Source organism: Schistocerca cancellata, chromosome 7, assembly GCF_023864275.1.
Source record: "Schistocerca cancellata isolate TAMUIC-IGC-003103 chromosome 7, iqSchCanc2.1, whole genome shotgun sequence".
NCBI classification, from domain to species: Eukaryota; Metazoa; Arthropoda; class Insecta; order Orthoptera; family Acrididae; genus Schistocerca; species Schistocerca cancellata.
In genome coordinates this window covers 594,175,215-594,198,102 of record NC_064632.1, presented here as the reverse complement: position 1 = coordinate 594,198,102, position 22,888 = coordinate 594,175,215, and the positions used below count along the sequence as shown (strand labels likewise).

The window sequence follows — 22,888 nt, the reverse complement described above, 5'->3', positions numbered from 1 at the left end:
CTTCTCCCCAATCCTATTCAATACTTCCTCATTAGTTATGTGATCTACCCATATAATCTTCAGCATTCTTCTGTAGCACCACATTTCAAAAGCTTCTAGTCCCTTCTTGTCCAAACTATTTACCGTCCATGTTTCACTTCCATACATGGCTACACTCCATACAAATACTTTCAGAAATGACTTCCTGACACTTAAATCTATACTCGATGTTAACAAATTTCTCTTCTTCAGAAACGCTTTCCTTGCGATTGCCAGTCTACATTTTATATCCTCTCTACTTCGACCATCATCAGTTATTTTGCTCCCCAAATAGCAAAACTCCTTTACTACTTTAAGTGTCTCATTTCCTAATCTAATACCCTCAGCATCACCCGACTTAATTAGACTACATTCCATTATCCTCGTTTTGCTTTTGTTGATGTTCATCTTATATCCTCCCTTCAAGACACCATCCATTCCGTTCAACTGCTCTTCCAAGTCGTTTGCTGTGTCTGACAGAATTACAATGTCATCGGCGAACCTCAAAGTTTTTATTTCTTCATGGATTTTAATACCTACTCCAAATTTTTCTTTTGTTTCCTTTACTACTTGCTCAATATACAGATCGAATAACATCGGGGAGAGGCTACAACCCTGTCTCACTCCCTTCCCAACCACTGCTTCCCTTTCATGTCCCTCGACTCTTATAATTGCCATCTGGTTTCTGTACAAATTGTAAATAGCCTTTCGCTCCCTGTATTTTACCCCTGCCACCTTTAGAATTTGAAAGAGAGTATTCCAGTTAACATTGTCAAAAGCTTTCTCTAAGTCTACAAATGCTAGAAATGTAGGTTTGCCTTTCCTTAATCTTTCTTCTAAGATAAGTCGTAAGGTCAGCATTGCCTCACGTGTTCCAGTATTTCTACGGAATCCAAACTGATCTTCCCCGAGGTCGGCTTCTACTAGTTTTTCCATTCGTCTGTAAAGAATTTGCGTTAGTATTTTGCAGCTGTGGCTTATTAAACTGATTGTTCGGTAATTTTCACATCTGTCAACACCTGCTTTCTTTGGGATTGGAATTATTACATTCTTCTTGAAGTCTGAGGGTATTTCGCCTGTTTCATACATCTTGCTCACCAGATGGTAGAGTTTTGTCAGGACTGCCTCTCCCAAGGCCGTCAGTAGTTCTACTGGAATGTTGTCTATTCCGGGGGCCTTGTTTCGACTCAGGTCTTTCAGTGCTCTGTCAAACTCTTCACGCAGTATCGTATCTCCCATTTCATCTTCATATACATCCTCTTCCATTTCCATAATATTGTCCTCAAGTACATCACCCTTGTATAGACCCTCTATATACTCCTTCCACCTTTCTGCTTTCCCTTCTTTGCTTAGAACTGGGTTTCCATCTGAGCTCTTGATGTTCATACAAGTGGTTCTCTTACTCCAAAGGTCTCTTTAATTTTCCTGTAGGCAGTATCTATCTTACCCCTAGTGAGATAAGCCTCTACATCCTTACATCTGTCCTCTAGCCATCCCTGCTTAGCTATTCTGCACTTCCTGTCGATCTCATTTTTGAGACGTTTGTATTCCTTTTTGCCTGCTTCATTTACTGCATTTTTATATTTTCTCCTTTCATCAATTAAATTCAATATTTCTTCTGTTACCCAAGGATTTCTACTAGCCCTCGTCTTTTTACCTACTTGATCCTCTGCTGCCTTCACTACTTCATCCCTCAAAGCTACCCATTCTTCTTCTACTGTATTTCTTTCCCCCATTCCTGTCAATTGTTCCCTTATGCTCTCCCTGAAACTCTGTACAACCTCTGGTTCTTTCAGTTTATCCAGGTCCCATCTCCTTAAATTCCCACCTTTTTGCAGTTTCTTCAGTTTTAATCTACAGGTCATAACCAATAGATTGTGGTCAGTCCACATCTGCCCCTGGAAATGTCTTACAATTTAAAACCTGGTTCCTAAATCTCTGTCTTACCATTATATAATCTATCTGATAACTTTTAGTATCTCCAGGGTTCTTCCATGTATACAACCTTCTATCATGATTCTTAAACCAAGTGTTAGCTATGATTAAGTTGTGCTCTGTGCAAAATTCTACCAGGCGGCTTCCTCTCTCATTTCTTAGCCCCAATCCATATTCACCTACTATGTTTCCTTCTCTCCCTTTTCCTACACTCGAATTCGTCACCCATGACTATTAAATTTTCGTCTCCCTTCACTATCTGAATAACTTCTTTTATCTCATCATACATTTCTTCAATTTCTTCGTCATCCGCAGAGCTAGTTGGCATATAAACTTGTACTACTGTAGTAGGTGTGGGCTTCGTATCTATCTTGGCCACAATAATGCGTTCACTATGCTGTTTGTAGTAGCTTACCCGCATTCCTATTTTCCTATTCATTATTAAACCTACTCCTGCATTACCCCTATTTGACTTTGTATTTATAACCCTGTATTCGCCTGACCAAAAGTCTTGTTCCTCCTGCCACCGAACTTCACTAATTCCCACTATATCTAACTTTAACCTATCCATTTCCCTTTTTAAATTTTCTAACCTACCTGCCCGATTAAGGGATCTGACATTCCACGCTCCGATCAGTAGAACGCCAGTTTTCTTTCTCCTGATAACGACGTCCTCTTGAGTAGTCCCCGCCCGGAGATCCGAATGGGGGACTATTTTACCTCCGGAATATTTTACGCAAGAAGACGCCATCATCATTTAATCATACAGTAAAGCTGCATGCCCTCGGGAAAAATTACGGCCGTAGTTTCCCCTTGCTTTCAGCCGTTCGCAGTACCAGCACAGCAAGGCCGCTTTGGTTATTGCTACAAGGCCAGATCAGTCAATCATCCAGACTGTTGCCCCTGCAACTACTGAAAAGGCTGCTGCCCCTCTTCAGGAACCACACGTTTGTCTGGCCTCTCAACAAATACCCCTCCGTTGTGGTTGTACCTACGGTACGGCTATCTGTATCGCTGAGGCACGCAAGCCTCCCCACCAACGGCAAGGTCCATGGTTCATTGGGGGGGATCTGCACATTAGTTTGTTCTAAATAGTGTAAGGGCGCTGATGACCTCGCTGTTTGGTGCCCATCACGCACGCAGATGTTCCTGAGACAAAAGGCTCAAAGATGCAGCAATGTTACATACAGTCTTTGCATCAGCCAAGTTGATGCCTACTATGGTACTAGATAAGGTATTTTTCATCCCCAGACTACTTTTATCGACAGTTTCGGTAACCCTAGATCCTGAAATGGGATCGTCATCGTACACGAGCGAAGATCCTGTCAGCAATAGCGACACATTCATTGGAATGAAGTATAACAAATATTGATACATGCCATTGCCTCTTCTGCAGGACTGAAGGGGAGCAACATACACAAGAGCAGAGTGAGCGAGAAGCATCAGAGGGGCCAGCGCAGCAAGAGCAAGCTGAAATGGGAGGCGAAGGACAGCAAGTGGTCGCAGCCCCAGTCACAGCAGAGATGGGCTCCGTGACCCCCGGCGAGCAACAGCAGGAACAAGGGGCAGAGGCTGTGGCACAACCGATGGAGGAAGGAGCAGCAACAGCAGAAGGGGGTAGCGCAGAACTGATGGAACAGCAAGTAGGGGCAGAGGGTAGCGCAGAACCGATGGAGCAGCAGCAGCAGGAACAAGGGGCAGAGGCTGTGGCACAACCGATGGAGGAAGGAGGAGCAGCAGCAGAAGGGGGTAGCGCAGAACCGATGGAACAGCAAGTAGGGGCAGAGGGTAGCGCAGAACCGATGGAGCAGCAGCAGCAGCAGGCAGGGGAGGAGGGTGGGGCAGAGGCGACAGAGTAGAAAGTAGGGGAAGAGGATGAAGCGACAGAGACAGGAGGGAGTAGCAGAGGTACCACTGGACGTTGACACACCTGGGGCAGAACAGCAATAGGCGAGGGTGCCAGGACCTCCTGTAAGGTGTCGCTAAAGAGGCGCAAGTGAAAGTGGCGTGCCATCACACGACTTATGGCTGCACACTATTTTTAGATAAATTCTTAAACACATTAAACACATTTTTCTAAATTTCATAACACTATTACGTATGTATCAATTATAAGTGCATGTAACTGCTGTTAAATTACAATAACTGTTACTGATAAAAGTAATTTTATGTTCAGGTCATTTGCATGTTATATTTTATGCAATTTTAAAAAAATGCCTTTTTCATCAAAACAGCATGTAATGAGGGCACTGAGGAACAAGATTTTAGGGGAAATTTTTAGTGGCTTAGTTCTGTCAAATGTTTAAAAGAAAGGAATTTTTATGCTTTCATGTATAATTTACTATGATGAATAAATAATTGAAGGTTGTATAAATATTGCTTCGCTTCAGATGTGTGGTAACAATGTCCCTATTCATATTCCTCGTAACTTTTCGCAGTTGAGTGACCTGAAAAGTTAAGATACTGCTGAGAGCTGTTTAGGTGATACCTTGCCTCCTCTTTAAATTCTGAATATTCTTTTATCTTTATGAAGCGTAAATGGAGGTTTATCATACTTACCCAGGTTGAATAAATGACGTTTGTAGGCATATTACTAAAATGGAGTCGAACTGTCCAGACCAATGACTTGGAAAAAGTGGGGACTAACAGGACAATGGCAGCAGTGTTGCAGCCTTCATAAATATTTTGTACACGATTTTTGAAAGGTCGTATTGCTACATGTTAAATGACATGGTAACGTGCGAATTACTTATGATGAATTTCGGCGCTGTACTGACTCCTGACGTAGAATCACGCTTAAGATACAATACAGTAATGTCTGTGCAAGAGGCTTTCTAAATGGGTATTAATGTGGCCCAAGTATTGAACTCTAAGTTGACAAATTCATAACAAAACAATAAGTGGCATCAAAGACCAAAATAACTAAAAGAAAAAGATATATCAGCTATTGAAATGAGAACCATTAATTATTGCGACGACAGATTCAGTGCAAAATATATATATATATATATATATATATATATATATATATATGTCGTTAAAGTATAATAGATGATTTGGAATATTAGTCGATTTTGAAAATTCAAAAAGCTAGCGTCTACATGAAAATGACTATATTGCTTAAAAACTTTCAGTTAATATCCTATGCAATGCGGGAGACGTGTTATTATTTTTACAATAGATAATTACATAAGCAAGGACATCTGCAAGAACATTTCATTAAATGTTGCACAAAGGTTCACAGTTTCTTGAGTGGCAATTACATTCTTTCTACAGTTCATATTTATAACATAAATTCGATAATTTGTTATGAAATTACATGGCTTTATATCACAACCTTACAATTGCGTGATTCATTTAAAATTCAGAAAAGAATCGTAGGCTTACAAAAAATAATTTCGTTGATCTAGGTTTCACATTTCTTCTGTTCTTAAGAGTGGACAGCTTAACACGACCAAATTAGATTAGATTTACTTTCATTCCAATTGATCAGTAGTGAGGAGGTCCTCCAGCATGTGGAACATGTCAGAAAAACAATACATGACAAATATTTACAACTAAACAAATAAGATAATGTACCATTCCACAGGTCCCAAGGGGAATGATAGTAATTTTTTAATGAACACTATATGAAAAGAGTCGTTCTACATATACTCATGCACTGAATTTAAAATTAAAAAGTTTATTTATTTATAAGGTAATAAACATGTAATAAGTTATAAATCAGTTGCTTTTACTGAGAAATTCATCAATGGAGTAAGAGTTGGCCACCAATAAATCCTTTAGGCTTCTATTAAAGTCAATTTCATTGGTTGTTGAGCTTTTTTATGGCTGCTGGCAAGTTATTGAAAATGTGTGTTCCTGAATAATGCAACCTTTTTGTACAAGACTAAGTGACTTTAAATCCTTGTGAAGATTACTCTTATTTCTAGTACTGATTCCATGAATTGAGCTGTTGGTTTGAAAAAGTGATATATTTTTAATGACAAATTTCATTAAGGAATAAATATATTGGGAAGCAGTAGTTAGTACCCCTAGTTCCCTAAACAGGCTTCTCCAGGATGTTCTTGAGTTCACACCACATATAACTCTTACTGCACGTTTTTGTGCCCAGAAAACTTTAGCTTGGCTTGATGAATTACCCCAAAAAATAATCCCATATGACGAAGATTCAAACAACCGATCATATGTTCGATTTGCCTGAAAGGTAACAAATAATCATTTTTGAAGTAACAACCGATTTTTAACGAAGGAAGAGAAACTTTAATTATAAACATAAGTTACCACGAACTAAAAGACGCATTTTCACTTTTCAGCAATCACCATGAACATTCAAACATGTCAAGTCTTGACACCAGCTATTGGAGCTCAACAGCAAAGAAATCTGCTGCCTGACCATTAAACCAGTTGGTAACAGGTTCTTTCAACATGTTTCCAAGCGCTTTCCGCCTAGAAATTCCTCCAGTTTTAGAAACGGACCAAAGTCTAATCGTGCTAAGTCAGGGATGCACGGTGCATGACCCAGCAATTCTTAATTAAACTTGTTCAGTTGCATCTTTGTTGTTGCCACAACCGAGCATCGTAGTGAAGCAGAAAGACGCCGCTAGAGATCGCCCCCCCCCCCCCCCCCCCCCCGGCGATTTTGAATGGCGCGCCTCAGCTTTAATAATGTTCCGCAGTACCCTCAGCATTTGTTGTCGTTCCTCTTGGCAAAAAGCCTAACAGAAGACTGCCTTCCCGGTCCCAAAAGACGGTGCCCACGATTTTCCGTGTTGAAGTGTCTTGTTTGAATTTTCGTGGTTTCGTCGGTGAATTTGAATGATACTCACTAGATTGACGTTTATTCTCTGCACAATTCACGTTGCGTCCCCGGTCTCGATGTGACTCAAGAACTCGTCACCATCAAAGTGACAGCGCTCGAAAACGTACCAATAATGTGCCATTCGCTTTGTTTTGCGTTCTGCTGCCAACATTTTTGGCAGTCATCTTTCAAACATTTTGTTTGCGTTTGTCAGTAACGATGCGAAACCAGTGGATATTTCTGATGCAGCTCGCCAGTAGTGAAGTGCGTATGATCTTGTTTTGCCTTTAAGAACCGAATAAACGAGCACACTTCACAATCGGCGTGTTTACTGGCTAACATGGCGGCAAACGAAGCAGTAAAACCACACAACCAACACCGGCAGGGACATGAAACGTAATGGCATCGTAGTGAGACTGGTCAACAGTGGCCGATTGTGAACGGACGTCGTGTGAGAGAATGCACGGATACAGAGCCCGTCGGCTCTTGTTTTAAAAGTGATCATAATATCGCTGTGTCAGAGAAGAGCGTAATATCTAACTCAAAATTGTTTTTTCTACTCAATGTAGCAACTTCCACAGTTTTTAGTTCATAATAATATATCGGAATTTTGGATTTTTCAAAGCATCTGATAACTAGGTTCGTATTTAACTACTGGTACATAAATTTCCATAGATTCTACTAAAGCAATTGAACTTTCATTAAGAAAAGTATCTTTTACTTCAGTTCCAGAATCAGCTCAGTCAGCCCATCTAAGAATAGCATCTCCAGCACTTCCACGCTACAGAAAAATTGGAAAAATTATAGAAAGATCGCTTTCAAATATGACACCTCGATAATCATCCAAAAATCCACCAAGCATTCCAAATGGATAAAGCACATCATTTTCCTTGCTCTTTATTTTTCTGCCGTTACGTATACGACCTTCCATGCTTATTTTATCAGCAAGAGATAAAATCAAATGCAACAAAACTGACGATAAAATAAAAGGATTTTAAATTCTAGATAAAACATGTCCGTTCTTTACACTTATAAAATCAAATACCTTCACCACATGACTGTCAATTAATTTTTATTAGATTTTTTTCATATGTTCAGTAATCTGATCCATCAGCTTTAACAATCTTAAAGCTCATGTTCAACTGGGGTCTGATTAAGAGCAAGCCATCTATCTCCTATATGGACGCGAATTTCACTGTCTTGATTAGGAACATTTACGTTATTATTTACTTTCGTCATTCACAGGGAATCTGTAAAATTAGCTTTCAATCTTGTTCTTTCAATAAGGATACAATTTTAGTGGGTCATTTCTGAAATACCATCACAAGTTCTAGTAAAGTCAATTAAATTATCTTTTTCCTCTGTTATTTTTAAATCCTAAATAGCATCAAAAACAGGGTAATAATGATGTGGTTTTGAATTAGTGGTTCACTGAATTCAGCATCAGGCATGAATGAAGCAATATTAGTTTATCAATGAAAATGAGTATGCTTCACAAACATTCCATCAGCTACATTAAAATGTATGTCGATGAATTTGAGTAGACCAATTTTAGGAACATCATTGGCAAGATTCTTCTCATTAGCGAGAGTAATTTGACCACTAAATCCAAGCACACTTCCAATACTATGATCTATATCCATATACAATTTAACAACACTTTCCAATAATAACTGTGTTTAAAATTTCATCTATCTTAATGTGAATATTTGGCTCTTAGGTTTTTTCACACTGTTTAAGCTATATTTATCAACAGGAATTTCTATTGTCTCTCCATCACACTAAGATTTATTATTTTTCAGTGTAATATTTGGAATTAAAAAGGTTGTATAAGAACCAAATACTGCAACATTACTATAGCTGTCTCGTATAGGTACATTCAATTTCCTTTTTAGAACAGATAACTTGTGACTCAGTGAAATAGATGACTCATTTACTAGTAATAAAAATATTCATTGCATAGAAACTGACTGGGAGCCAAAAATAAGAATCCCACAGAAGAAACAAAGCATGTCAAAGCCTTACCTGATTATATTTGATTTGCAGTAATAGGGCCCAGGAGATGTGGAAATTATCTTAATAACTGAATGATAATTGAATAATATGTGCTCTGGGATGATGAATTGGACTCAGATAAACCATCTCTGTTAACTCTAAAAATGTAGATCACCTCAAGACCTAATAAAAATGTGCAAAAAAAGTGGAAGCAAAGTGACAGCTAAAGCAGTATCTGGACAGTTCGAAAACATTAAGAGTACTACTTTTATTGAAAGTAATGGAGGAAATTATACTATTAGATAAATGTCAAGCTAATTCACTTGTAGTAGTTGATTTTTCTTGAAAAATCGGAATGTGGTTAAAGAAAACTTTAATAGTGGCAGGTATAAAGAAATAGATCGTTTTTATTTCTCTGATATATTCAAAAATACCAAAACAAATAGTAAGAGGGAATCTATTTTTAAAATGTATCTAGACAAGATGATACAAATATCAAATTTGAGTTTGTTGTTCATTTAAAGTTTGATGATTTTAAACAATATTGTAGTAACTGCTCAAATGAGGATCAGTTAGGCTTTTTACAATACATATGACTAGGAAACCCAATGAAGGTAAATACAGACATCAAATTAAAGATTTTTTACAAAATATAAATGTAAAATGTAAGAAATAATTTAATTTATTGACTTCTGTAAAAGTTTGCCAAGTGCAACCCAGAAGTTGTTAAAAATGCTGACAGGAATAGAAAAAACATTGAAGAATTGGTAGGATTTAAGCTTTGGAAACAATTAATACCTGATTATGAAAACTAAAAAAAGATCGGCCTGTTGCTGATGCAGTCAGGCAGGTAAAATAGGTAACTGAAGGATTAGCTGATAATGTTCTGAAAGTTTTTGAAGAAAATAGAGAAGTTGAAAAACAAATCATTCCGTATGCACACACTCCTCTTCCAGCAGAATTTGGAGAGGTATTATAAAGTAAACGTTAAGTTAGTGATAGCAGAAATAATACATCAAGTGAATCAGGGACTCAAGATGTACAAATATGAACAAGAGAAAAGTAGAAAAAATTACAGAAAGAGGATAAAACTAGTAAAGAAATAAATATTGGTGAAAGAATGTAACAGTAAATTAACCATAGTGAAGGTAAATTTTTTATATTGAGACCTGATAATTGTTTTAAATTTGTTCGTTTTCTAGCAGTTCAATCCAAAGGATATAAATTAACTATTGGTGAAAAAGAATATGAAATTGCAGGTGGACTGAAGACTCTTTTAACAAAAAATCGGTTGCTATGTCTGATTTAAACACAAAATATGATGCTGCTGACTTATCAAATTATGTGGATATATTGTATCATTCTGGAGCACTCTTATCTGATTGTAATGCAAATAAAATTAAAATAAAACCAAGCAGAGGTAGAAGATATAAAAGTTTGAGAAAAAAGTTGTCTATTTCTCAAAATTAAAAGCAGGCTTGGATTCAAGTGTTGGCGAGAGAAAAACAGGACAAGGCTTAGTTAAAAAAATACTGAAAAACCAGTTCAATATATTTGGATAAATGATTTCAGTAAATTAATCGATAGGTTAGTGGTAATTCATGGAGAAGAAATGAAAATTAAAGTTATAATAACTAGGAAGTAGAAGTAACACAGGTGTTAACGAATAAGTTTAGTGATCTTATTATTAACAATCTTAAGGGGGTCTGATATCTGATCAGATTGCTCAACAATCTTCCTCACACATTTCGGAAGAGTGAAAAATATGGATAACGACTTAGCAAACACATTAATTAACAAACTTCAAAATGCATCTACCAGGCTACGGATTTTGTGGTCCGGGATTCAAACTAGGTGAAAGTTTAGCTAGAGGAGATTAATGAATTAATCCAGTAGTTCAGCGCCGGCCAAATGCAGGACACGCTGCAAAACTGCGGAAGTGCGACGCAGGTGCGCACATTGTCAGCCAGCGGGGAAAGCAGAACGGCGGCGACTGTGAACACTGGACACGTGTACTAAGTGAGCGACGACGGTGTTGCTTCCCTGTTTAGGCGGTACCAGGAGCGCCGAAGTGCACCTAATCTTGCTTCCCTCTGACGACCGTAGCCTCATGTGAGACGTACTGAAAAATGGCGAGAATTGCAAACAAACGAAGAACGGGAGATCTGTGTTCTCAGTCATCTAAACACAACTCGGAACTGTAACTCTTCTTTACAGCAGTAGGTGAAAACTATGACGCCGAATAACAGGCGTCATTATTGAAAGACAATACAACTTACAAAGACTAGGGTAGTGTACTGAACAGTGAAGACCGCCGAGCCAAATTAAATGCGCTCAAGAAAATGTATGAAGCACGTCGATAGGATTTTAATGTTACTTCATCTGTTGCGTTGGTTGAAGCAACAGATCTTCTACTATCGGCCTTTAGGCATTGTTATATTAAGGGCGAAATTGTATTTATTAATAACAAGTGTCAAACTGTTGTTATTAACAAGGTCAAGGGTGGTCCATTGATAGTGCCCGGGCCAAATATCTCACGAAATAAGCATCAAACGAAAAAACTACAAAGAACGAAACTCGTCTAGCTTGAAGGGGGAAAACAGATGGTGCTATGGTTGGCCCGCTAGATGGCGGTGCCATAGGTCAAACGGATATTAATAGCGTTTTTTTTTTAAATAGGAACCCCCATTCTTTATTACATATTCGTGTAGTACATAAAGAAATATGATTGTTTTGGTTGGACCACCTTTTTCGCTTTGTGATAGATGGCGCTGTAACAGCCACAAACGTATAAGTACGTGGTATCACGTAACATTCCGCCTGCGCGGACGATATTTGCTTCGTGATATATTACCCGCGTTAAAATGAACCGTTTACCAATTGCGGAAAAGGTCGATATCGTGTTCATGTATGGCTATTGTGATCAAAATGCCCAACGGGCGTGTGCTATGTATGCTGCTCGCTATACTGGACGACTTCATCCAAGTGTCCGGACCGTTCGTCGGATAGTTAGGTTACTTAAGGAAACAGGAAGTGTTCAGCCACATGTGAAACGCCAACCACGACCTGCAACAATTGATGGTCAAGTAGCTGTTTTAGCTACTATCGCGGCTAATCCGCAGATCGGTAGCAGACAAATTGCGCGAGAGTCAAGGGAATCTCAAAAACGTCGGTCTTGAGAATGCTACACAACATCTGTTGCACCCTTACCATACTTCTATGCACCAGGAATTGGATAGCGACGACTTGGAACGTCGTGTAAAGTTCTGCCACTGGGCACAAAAGAAATTACGGGACGATAACAGATTTTTTGCACGCGTTCTATTTAGTGACGAAGCGTCATTCACCAACAGCGGTAACGTAAACCGGCATAACATGCACTATTGGGCAACGGAAAATCCACAATGGCTGCGACAAGTGCAACATCAGTGACCTTGGCGGGTTAATGTACGGTGCAATTTATGCTGATTTCCTACGTAATGTCCTACCGATGTTACTACAAGATGTTTCACTGCATGACAGAATGGCGATGTACTGCCAACATAATGGATGTCCGGCACATAGCCCACGTGCGGTTAAAGCTATATTGAATAGCATATTTCATGACAGGTGGATTGGTCGTCCCCGGATTTCCTTCTGTGGGGTAAGTTGAAGGATATTTGGTATCGTGATCCACGGACAACGCCTGACAACATGCGTCAGCGCATTGTCAATGCACGTGCGAACGTTACGGAAGGCGAACTACTCGCTGTTAAGAGTTATGTCGTTACAGGTATTGCCAAATCCATTGAGGTTGAAGGACATCATTTTGAGCATTTATTACATTAATGTGGCATTTACAGGTAATCACGCTGTAACAGCATGCGTTCTCAGAAATGGTAAGTTCACATAGGCACATGTATCACTTTGGAACAACCGAAATAAAATGTTCAAACGTACCTACGTTCTGCATTTTAATTTAAAAAACCTACCTGTTAGCAACTGTTCGTCTAAAATTGTGAGCCATAGTTTGTGACTATTACAGCGCCATCTATCACAAAGCGAAAAAATTGCTCCAACTAAAAAATTCGTATTCTTTATGTACTACACGAATATGTGATAAAAAATGGGGGTTGCTATTTAAAAAAACGCAGTTGATATCCGTTTGACCTATGGCATCGCCATCTATAAGACCAACCACAACGCCATCTGGTTTCCCCCCTTCAAGCTAGACAAGTTTTGTTCTTTGTAGTTTTTTCGTTTGACGCTTATTTCGTGAGATATTTGGCCCGGTCACGATCAATGGACCACCCTGTATATAACTTTCTTTCGATAAGAGTGCTAACAAAAAGTTTTTTGAGGAAGAAGGTAATATGGAAAAATGAAATTGTGTATTAGTAATAGACTAGGCCGTTTTAGTTGTCAAAGTTTCGATTGTACTGGTGTTCCTTGGAGAAGGTATATTGGTAAAAATTCCTGTTTTGTTACATATAGTAGGCCACAGAAATCACTGCCTCTTGATAAACCAACAGATTGGACTAGTATTGAGAAGGAGTGTAGCGCACGTAATACTGTATTTCAGAGTAGTGATATACAGGTCGATTACAATTTAAGTTAAACTTTCAAACCGAAGTAGAAATAACACCATTGGTCAGGAATATTATCGGAGAAGGGAGGAAACGTATGGCAGAAGGAAAATAAATAATTACAAAATGTAGCAATAGATGGCGCTGTGAGCATCACAATTTAATAGTGGTCGACTACAAATGACAGATCAGACAACAATGCCTAAGGTGTACGTTTGACGTCAAACAAACTGTACTACTCAGTGTGCTCGGGTGTACAGGAGTGGTACTGTTAGTTACGTAAGCCCATCCACCACGGAAAGGTCATATCGCACCGGATGGGAAAAATGGGTTTTTAATTGTCCTGAGGTCAATAACCGCATAGAAAGCATCATTCACACCGGTTTCTAATTGCCCTGACGCCGTAAACCGCATGAAAGGCATCAGTCAAAATCAAATCGGATTATTAATTTCCGGGTGACTGGCGCAAAACATGTTCAATATGCTGTTCACCGTTTTCTGCAACAAGTTGAAATCGAGAAACAGCATGTCCCCCAACTGATCGAAGTGTTTGCGGGGTCACGTTCAGAATGTGTTGCGCAATGCGTCCCTTCAGTGCAGCTAAGTTTGCAATCGGAACAGTGAACACAACATCTTTCAGATAGACCCACAGCCAGAAGTCAAGCGGATTAAGATCAGGTGATAGGGACGGCCAGGCTGTAGGGTAATGTCGGCTGATACTTCTAGCATTTCCGAAATGTCGCTTCAGCAACTGCTTAACTGAATTTTCAATGTGCAGAGGTGCGCCATCTTGCATAAAAATGACCCCCTCCACACTTACACGCTGTTGGAGAGCTGGAATGACGTGGTTGCGCAAAAGACACTCATAGCTCTTACCAGTGACGGTACAGGTAACAGCACCGGAAGCAGCTCGCTCTTCGAAAAAATATGACCCTATGATAAATGATGCCGTAAACCCGCACCATGCAGTGAGCTTTTCGGGATGAAGTGGTACTGGTTGATTTGCGTGTGGATTTTCCGTTGCGCGTATTCGACATTTCTGTGCATTGACATATTCTATCAGATGGAAGTGGGCTTCGTCTGTCCACAAAACCTTCCACGGCCAGTCATTGTACACTGCCATGTGAGCACGAAATTCTAAAGCAAAGGTCTCTCTTGCAGGCAGGTCAACAGGAAGCAACTCGTGCACATGGGAAATTTTGGATGTATAGCGGAAAAGGATGTTACGCACCTTGCTTAAAGATACGTCCAACGTTCGGGAAATTCTCCGTGCACTACACGTATGCGCACCACAATTCGTCTCCTCCTGCATGACTGTGGCCACTGCTTCCACTGACGTCGAATCAATTCGTTTCCTCCCTCTACCAGGTTGCACACAGAAAGAACGTGTCATTTCGAATTTCCGGATCATTTTCTCCAGACCCACGGCAGTAATCGGACCAACGCCATTTTTCAAACCCTTCAGTATCTGGAACTTTTGCAGCGCGACGTGTGTACAGTAATCATTCTTGTAATACAGCTTTACGAGCAGAGCGCGATCCTGCATAGAGACAGTCGTGGCGAACGTCGCAGACGCGAAACGAGGAAAAGCCGTGCACCCAGCGTGTTTATACCAACTTCAAAAATGGCTCTGAGCACTATGGGACTTAACTGCTGTGGTCATCAGTCCCCTAGAACTTAGAACTACTCAAACCTAACTAACCTAAGGACACCACACACGTCCATGCCCGAGGCAGGATTCGAACCTGCCGCCGTAGCGGTCGCGTGGTTCCAGATTGTAGCGCCTAGAACCGCTCGGCCACTCCGGCCGGCTACCAACTTCAATGGGTGTTTTACGTATTCTGACACATACAGCGCCATCTATTGATCAATTTTCACACCATTTTCTTCTTCTGCCATACGTTTTTCCCTTTCTCCGATAATACAGGGTGATTCAAAAAGAATACCACAACTTTAAAAATGTGTATTTAATGAAAGAAATATAATATAACCTTCTGTTATACATCATTACAAAGAGTATTTAAAAAGGTTTTTTTTCACTCAAAAACAAGTTCAGAGATGTTCAATATGGCCCCCTCCAGACACTCGAGCAATATCAACCCGATACTCCAACTCGTTCCACACTCTCTGTAGCATATCAGGCGTAACAGTTTGGATAGCTGCTGTTATTTCTCGTTTCAAATCATCAATGGTGGCTGGGAGAGGTGGCCGAAACACCATATCCTTAACATACCCCCATAAGAAAAAATCGCAGGGGGTAAGATCAGGGCTTCTTGGAGGCCAGTGATGAAGTGTTCTGTCACGGGCTGCCTGGCGGCCGATCCATCGCCTCGGGTAGTTGACGTTCAGGTAGTTACGGACTCTCCATACAGTTGATTGTGGAATTTGCAGCTCTCTCCTAGCTCTGCGAGTCGATTTTCCTGGGCTGCGAACAAATGCTTGCTGGATGCGTGCTACATTTTCATCACTCGTTCTCGGCCGTCCAGAACTTTTCCATTTGCACAAACACCCATTCTCTGTAAACTGTTTATACCAACGTTTAATACACCACCTATCATGAGGTTTAACACCATACTTCGTTCGAAATGCACGATGAACAACTGTCGTCGATTCACTTCTGCCGTACTCAATAACACAAAAACCTTTCTGTTGAGCGGTCGCCATCTTAGCATCAACTGACGCTGACGCCTAGTCAACAGCGCCTCAAGCGAACAAATGTACAACTAAATGAAACTTTATAGCTCCCTTAATTCGCCGACAGATAGTGCTTAGCTCTGCCTTTTGTCGTTGCAGAGTTTTAAATTCCTAAAGTTGTGGTATTTTTGAATCACCCTGTATTATACTAGAACTGACATGTGATTACATTTTCACGCTATTGGGGTGCATAGATCCTGAGAAATCAGTACCCAGAACAACCCTGTATTTCATTGCAATTTCACGTCATTCTGACCAGTGTCAGTTTAACTTTAATTACAATCACGCTGTACATGCGACGTGTCGATTACGCTCTGCGTGTAACGGAGGACGATTTGAACTGAGCGCCTTAGAAAGGGACTACGACAGATGTAGACTTACTCCGACCTGTCGATCAGGCGACTGATGGTGTCGGTATGGACTGGAAGGGTTGGGTTGTTTGGGGGAAGAGAAAACTGCGAGGTCATCGGTCTCATCGGATTAGGGAAGGGCGGGGAAGGAAACCGGCCGTGCCCTTTCAAAGGAACCATCCCGGCATTTGCCTGGAGCGATTTAGGGAAATCACTGAAAACCTAAATCAGGTTGGCCGGAGACGGGATTGAACCGTCGTCCTCCCGAATGCGAGTCCAGTGTGCTAACCACTGCGCCATCTGGCTCGGTGGACTGGAAGCTGTTAATCGCAGTGATCACAGGGTGAGCACCGATAACCCGAGGCCATGAGGCGTGACTCATAGCACAGATGCGCAAAAAGCTGGGACGCACAGAAGAGATGTCGTATGGAATTCTACACCGAGAGGCGCTTTGTGCAAAATCAGTAGCAACGTTGTTCAAATTGTTGTACATACTGTAAATTATCTGAAAAAAAATGAGCCTACGCATCGCCGGTTTCGGCAGTTCTTGGAGGAATTAGGAGAGGAGCACTGCGAAATACCTTACTACACCGAAGTGCGCTGTCTCAGTCGAGGTAAAATGCTCAAAAGATTTTTCATTTACATTTGGCTGTAGCACATTTTTTACATGAGATGTGAAAGACTGAATCGAATTAGGAGACCCTTGCTGGATATCAGTACCTACATCTCTCGTGAACATTATGTCTCACATGAACAACGTGAACGTTAGTTTGTAAGGTGAAAATAACTCATCTTCTGACATTTTAGAAAAAAATAAGTGTTTTTGAAAGGGAGATTGCTCTTTGGGTGCTCCAACTGTTGTCTGAAAACACTGCACATTTCCCTAACCTTGGTTTGGTCCACGAAAGTGCTAAATTTCAGGAATATGTGTGAATAATTATAAAAAGTAAGGATTAATTTCGAGCACGATTTGTAGATATTATGAGTACGTCTCCTATCATTTGTTGCTCTGCACTGCCGTTTTCAGCGTCAGTTGAAGATTCTCCGAATCATCTACAAATTGAACTGATAGACCTTCAGTGAAATACACAGCTGAAGGCCAAGCTCTTCGCAGTATGAAGTACAAAAGTCTCCTACGAAAACTTTCCACTACAAGAATTTCCACACGTGCGTCACAAACTGCGAGGGTTATGTCCATGTGCGGATCTATTTACGTGTGTGAAAGATTTTTCTCCATAATGAAACTGAATCATAGTCTCGATCGAGTACTAGTGACGAAAACCTTCGCAACTGCTTGCGTTTTTCAGTGTGCCATGCTTTTCTGCCCAACATTAACTTTATCGTTCCTCATAACCAATGATAAACATGTTTCGGATTCCTTTCTTTTTCTAATTTAAAGTTGTTATTTACTAAATGCGCCTCATCTTGCTCCATGTTACATGGTCGAACACTGTTATCTGAAAAATTTGATATTAAACTGTGTGTTCAAGGTAAAATTACCCGCTTAAAAATTCTTTTATTGTTGAGATACATGAAGGGTACTTTGGTACCTAATTTTGGCGTAAAACCAATCCGGAATATTTATGCACCATTTGTTTTTACGTTTTGTCTTAGCAACGTGACGTTTGTTGATAGGACTATGGAATAACAAGATAACTCCCAATGACTGCATTGCGCTCTGTGGAAAGAGCACGAAAGTGCCCCAGGTACTGTGTATCCTAGCTGGTGAGTAAAGCGAAGCGGCGACATATCTGCTTAAATGAGCGGTGACGATTCCGCTTCCCTGTTTAAACGTCTGGTAGGTGTGCATACTGTAACCAGGAAGTTACACATGTGCAGCAGCTCGATATGTGTGCTGAATTTCTGGCGGGACCTGCGTTAGATGAAACATGTGAACAACATGACATTTCATACAGAGATTATGAAAATTTAGAAGAAAGATATGAACTTCAATTACCTGTAGAAGAGAGAATGTATGCACCTGATGCTTCATTAGGAGAAAAGTTATCTGCAACAGCAGTTACAGGAATAATGTATGGAAAAAGCACATTTGGTATGGCCAAAGCCATGACTGCTTCAGCTGTCGCTGATATTGAACTTGATGAAAGTGGGAGGGTCTGCATTAGTAGAACCATTTCAGTGCTATCTAAAAATATTCATTTGCATAAAATTTTTGTTCAATAAAAGTGAATACAGTTTGCTACCTAGTGGCAAAACTAAGGCAAAACCAATTAAAATGAAACTGATCAATAGTAAGCTACAAAGTATTGAAAACTTTTTAATTGATGCTCAAAAGAGAACGGAAGGTAAAAAAATACTGATGTAAATTTATCATAACACCAGGCATACATATAGTTAAAAAAATATTGAATATCTAACAGAAACGAAAGGACTAACAGAATAGTAATTTTATTAGCAGCATTACATGCAACTGACTCCTCTGCAAAACCACAATGAATAAAATACAAATATTATTTGTAATCATTGCATTTTTCTGCTCAAATCTCTAGATATTTGTTCTTATGAATGAATTCCTGGAAATAAATAGTTTCTCATTTTCTCATTAAAAGATAAATCTTCTGAATGGTAAATGTACTAGTTCTAAAGGTTAGTAAATTTTAAAAGTAGAGCAAAAGAATTAGAGTATAATGGATATTCTAAAATAAGAAAGCAACAGCTTATTGAGCTCATCAACAACAAAAATAAACAGATTAATTGTACTGTAAAAATATAAAAACTACAGCAAAACAACTAGTAATTAATGGATATTGTAGACTAAAACAGGAACAACTTATTGCATGGACTGAATGTAATTTTGCAAATAAATATTTTGAAGAATTATATATATTGCATTCAAAACCTGAAATATATAAAGTTGCTGATTACATTAAAAAGAAGTATCTGTGTGATGAAGCGGGATAGAATTTTATATTAGAATTGTAAGTAGGCTGTTTAGGTTCTTATATTGGTAACGCCGCCGCCACATAGCGCTCTCTGTATGAAAATCACTGGCTGTGCTGTGTGCAGTCTGTGGCTAGTTTGCATTGTTGTCTGCCATTGTAGTGTTGGGCAGCTGGATGTGAACAGCGCGTAGCGTTGTGCAGTTGGAGGTGAGCCGCCAGCAGTGGTGGATGTGGGGAGAGAGATGGCGGAGTTTTGAAATTTGTAATACTGGATGGCATGAACTGCTATATATATATATTATAATTATTAAGGTAAATACATTGTTTGTTCTCTATTAAAATCTTTCATTTGCTAACTATGCCTATCAGTAGTTAGTGCCTTCTGTTGTTTGAATCTTTTATTTAGCTGGCAGTAGTGGCGCTCGCTGTATTGCAGTAGCTTGAGTAACGAAGATTTTTGTGAGGTAAGTGATTTGTGAAAGGTACAGGTTAATGTTAGTCAGGGCCATTCCTTTGTAGGGATTTCTGAAAGTCACATTGCGTTGCGCTAAAAAATATTGTGTGTCAGTTTAAGCACAGTCATGTATAATTTTTCAAAGGGGACGTTTCATATGTCGACCCTTAGCCGAGGATACCTCACTGGAATCTTCTGATTTTTTCTTGTAGTTTGTGCAATTAGTGTAGCTATTGTTTACTGCTAGTGCGTAATTGTAGAGAGAATCTCCTTTGTAGTTGCAGTCTTTCATTGTTGTACAGTAAAACAGTTGTGGCATGCATGTAGATTTGCACCAAGTATTTCGCAGCTGCGCTTGCAATTAACTACATATTATTTTCAGTGCTATGTTAATGTGTTCTCTTATTTTTGCTCTTCAAATTGTGCTTTTCTGTGTTATCGTGTGAAATATTGTGACAATAATGGCGTGTGAAAAACGTAACACTAGGCTTCAAAGTAAACTGAGAAATAATAGTGACGACGAGCGTAGCTTATCAGCACCACTGTGTAGTGAATTAACAGACTTTCGAAGTAGTAATTTGGTAATTGTGCATAGGGAAATAGAGCGGGCGGCATATAATGGTGTAGGCAGTGAAACAGGTAGTGAACAAGGAAGCATTATCGATCGATCGGTCGGCAACAGCTCGCCTCAGGAATCCGAAATGACAGAACACAATATTGCAAATACTGTAGACTTAGGTTTTGGATCCTCACCGTTTTCTCAAATGAGTCAAGACACATTTTCTGCTTGTCAAAATGTGAATGTTGCCGGTGAAAATGCACTGCCAAAAAGCATAGAGAAACAGATTCCAGACACTAATACATTATTATTGCAATTAATGCAACAAATGGGACAAAATCTTCAAAAGTTAGACACAATGGAACAAAATCTTCAAAAGTTAGACACAATGGAACAAAATCAGGGACAAACACAGCAAAAGCTTCAAAAGTTAGACACAATGGAACAACACCAGAGACAAACACAGCAACAGTTAGAACAAAATCTTCGGAAGTTAGACACCACACTCGAACAAACACGTAAAGATTTAACTACTGAGTTACATAACATTGAATCGAAATGTCAAAAAGTCTGTAATGACGTAAAAACACAAATTTGTGAGCATTTTCAAACCATTTTTTCGCGGCATGAAAATGCATTACAGAATCACGAAGCAGCCATAAAAGAACTGCAAACCATTGTTCATGAAAATCATGAGACCTTGTGGGCTAAAATTGACTCAGTTGCATCTACCGATTCAGTTACGCAACTTGCAAAAACTCAGGAAAACTTAAAGGACACAGTAGATTCGATTTCAACACAAATGGACACTCTGAAACTTGGTTCAGAAAAACACACTGAGGAAATGTGTTCACTATCGGAGAAAGTAGCCCAACTTTCGGATCAGGTCACTAACTTATCTACAAAGGTAGATGACCTGAATGACACAGAAGAGTATGAACAAACAAAAAATTCGAACAAAATCAAAATCAAATCAATACACAGTACAAAAGAGAAATCCGGGAAGTACAAGATCAGTTGACGCAGGTAATACAAGAATTACATATTTCAGATGACACTCGCGCTCCAGTACGGGAAGAGGGACATAGAAATACGGAACAACCACAAAATAATAACACAGGACACTTCGGAAATTATGAAAGAAATTGGCAAGGCGCATTGGATTTTGAGATGGAACCGCCGAAACGAAGTAACAATGAGCGATGTGCGACTCGCCGACACGATGATTTCGACTATAAGCTGTTCATTACTACACGTAAATTCAAAATATTTAAGAATTCTGACAACGACATTCATCCACAAGCATGGCTTCATCAATTGTCTCATTGTTTTCCTCCCAACTGGTCATTGGAGCACAGGTTAGAATTTATGTGTGGCTACTTGGAGAATGAACCAGCTGTAAGAATGCGATCGGTCATTCATGATTGTCACAGTGAAGGAGAATTTTATCATGCCTTCCTCTCAGCGTATTGGTCTCAAGCTACACAAGACCGAGTAAAACATAGCATCATAATGATGAAACGTTTCGAACAATCTGAATTTTCCAGTCTTATGAAATACACTGCTAGAAATTGAAATAAGAACACCGTGAATTCATTGTCCCAGGAAGGGGAAACTTTATTGACACATTCCTGGGGTCAGATACATCACATGATCACACTGACAGAACCACATGCACATAGACACAGGCAACAGAGCATGCACAATGTCGGCACTAGTACAGTGTATATCCACCTTTCGCAGCAATGCAGGCTGCTATTCTCCCATGGAGACGATCGTAGAGATGCTGGATGTAGTCCTGTGGAACGGCTTGCCATGCCATTTCCACCTGGCGCCGCAGTTGGACCAGCGTTCGTGCTGGACGTGCAGACCGCGTGAGACGACGCTTCATCCAGTCCCAAACACTCTCAATGGGGGACAGATCCGGAGATCTTGCTGGCCAGGGTAGTTGACTTACACCTTCTAGAGCACGTTGGGTGGCACGGGATACATGCGGACGTGCATTGTCCTGTTGGAACAGCAAGTTCCCTTGCCGGTCTAGGAATGGTAGAACGATGGGTTCGATGACGGTTTGGATGTACCGTGCACTATTCAGTGTCCCCTCGACGATCACCAGTGGTGTACGGCCAGTGTAGGAGATCGCTCCCCACACCATGATGCCGGGTGTTGGCCCTGTGTGCCTCGGTCGTATGCAGTCCTGATTGTGGCGCTCACCTGCACGGCGCCAAACACGCATACGACCATCATTGGCACCAAGGCAGAAGCGACTCTCATCGCTGAAGACGACACGTCACGTCTCCATTCGTCCCTCCATTCACGCCTTCGCGACACCACTGGAGGCGGGCTGCACGATGTTGGGGCGTGAGTGGAAGATGGCCTAACGGTGTGCGGGACCGTAGCCCAGCTTCATGGAGACGGTTGCGAATGGTCCTCGCCGATACCCCAGGAGCAACAGTGTCCCTAATTTGCTGGGAAGTGGCGGTGCGGTCCCCTACGGCACTGTGTAGGATCCTACGGTCTTGGCGTGCATCCGTGCGTCGCTGTGGTCCGGTCCCAGGTCGACGGGCACGTGCACCTTCCGCCGACCACTGGCGACAACATCGATGTACTGTGG

The 22,888-nt window shown here is 40.4% G+C and overlaps 1 non-coding gene across 1 annotated transcript; it reads right to left on the bottom strand.

Moving 5' to 3' along the window:
* Positions 1-16,591: 16,591 nt before the first annotated feature.
* Positions 16,592-16,664, bottom strand: Trnaa-cgc (transfer RNA alanine (anticodon CGC)). Its single transcript has one exon. It is a non-coding gene; the product is annotated as a tRNA-Ala (tRNA).
* Between the last annotated feature and the right edge of the window lie 6,224 nt (positions 16,665-22,888).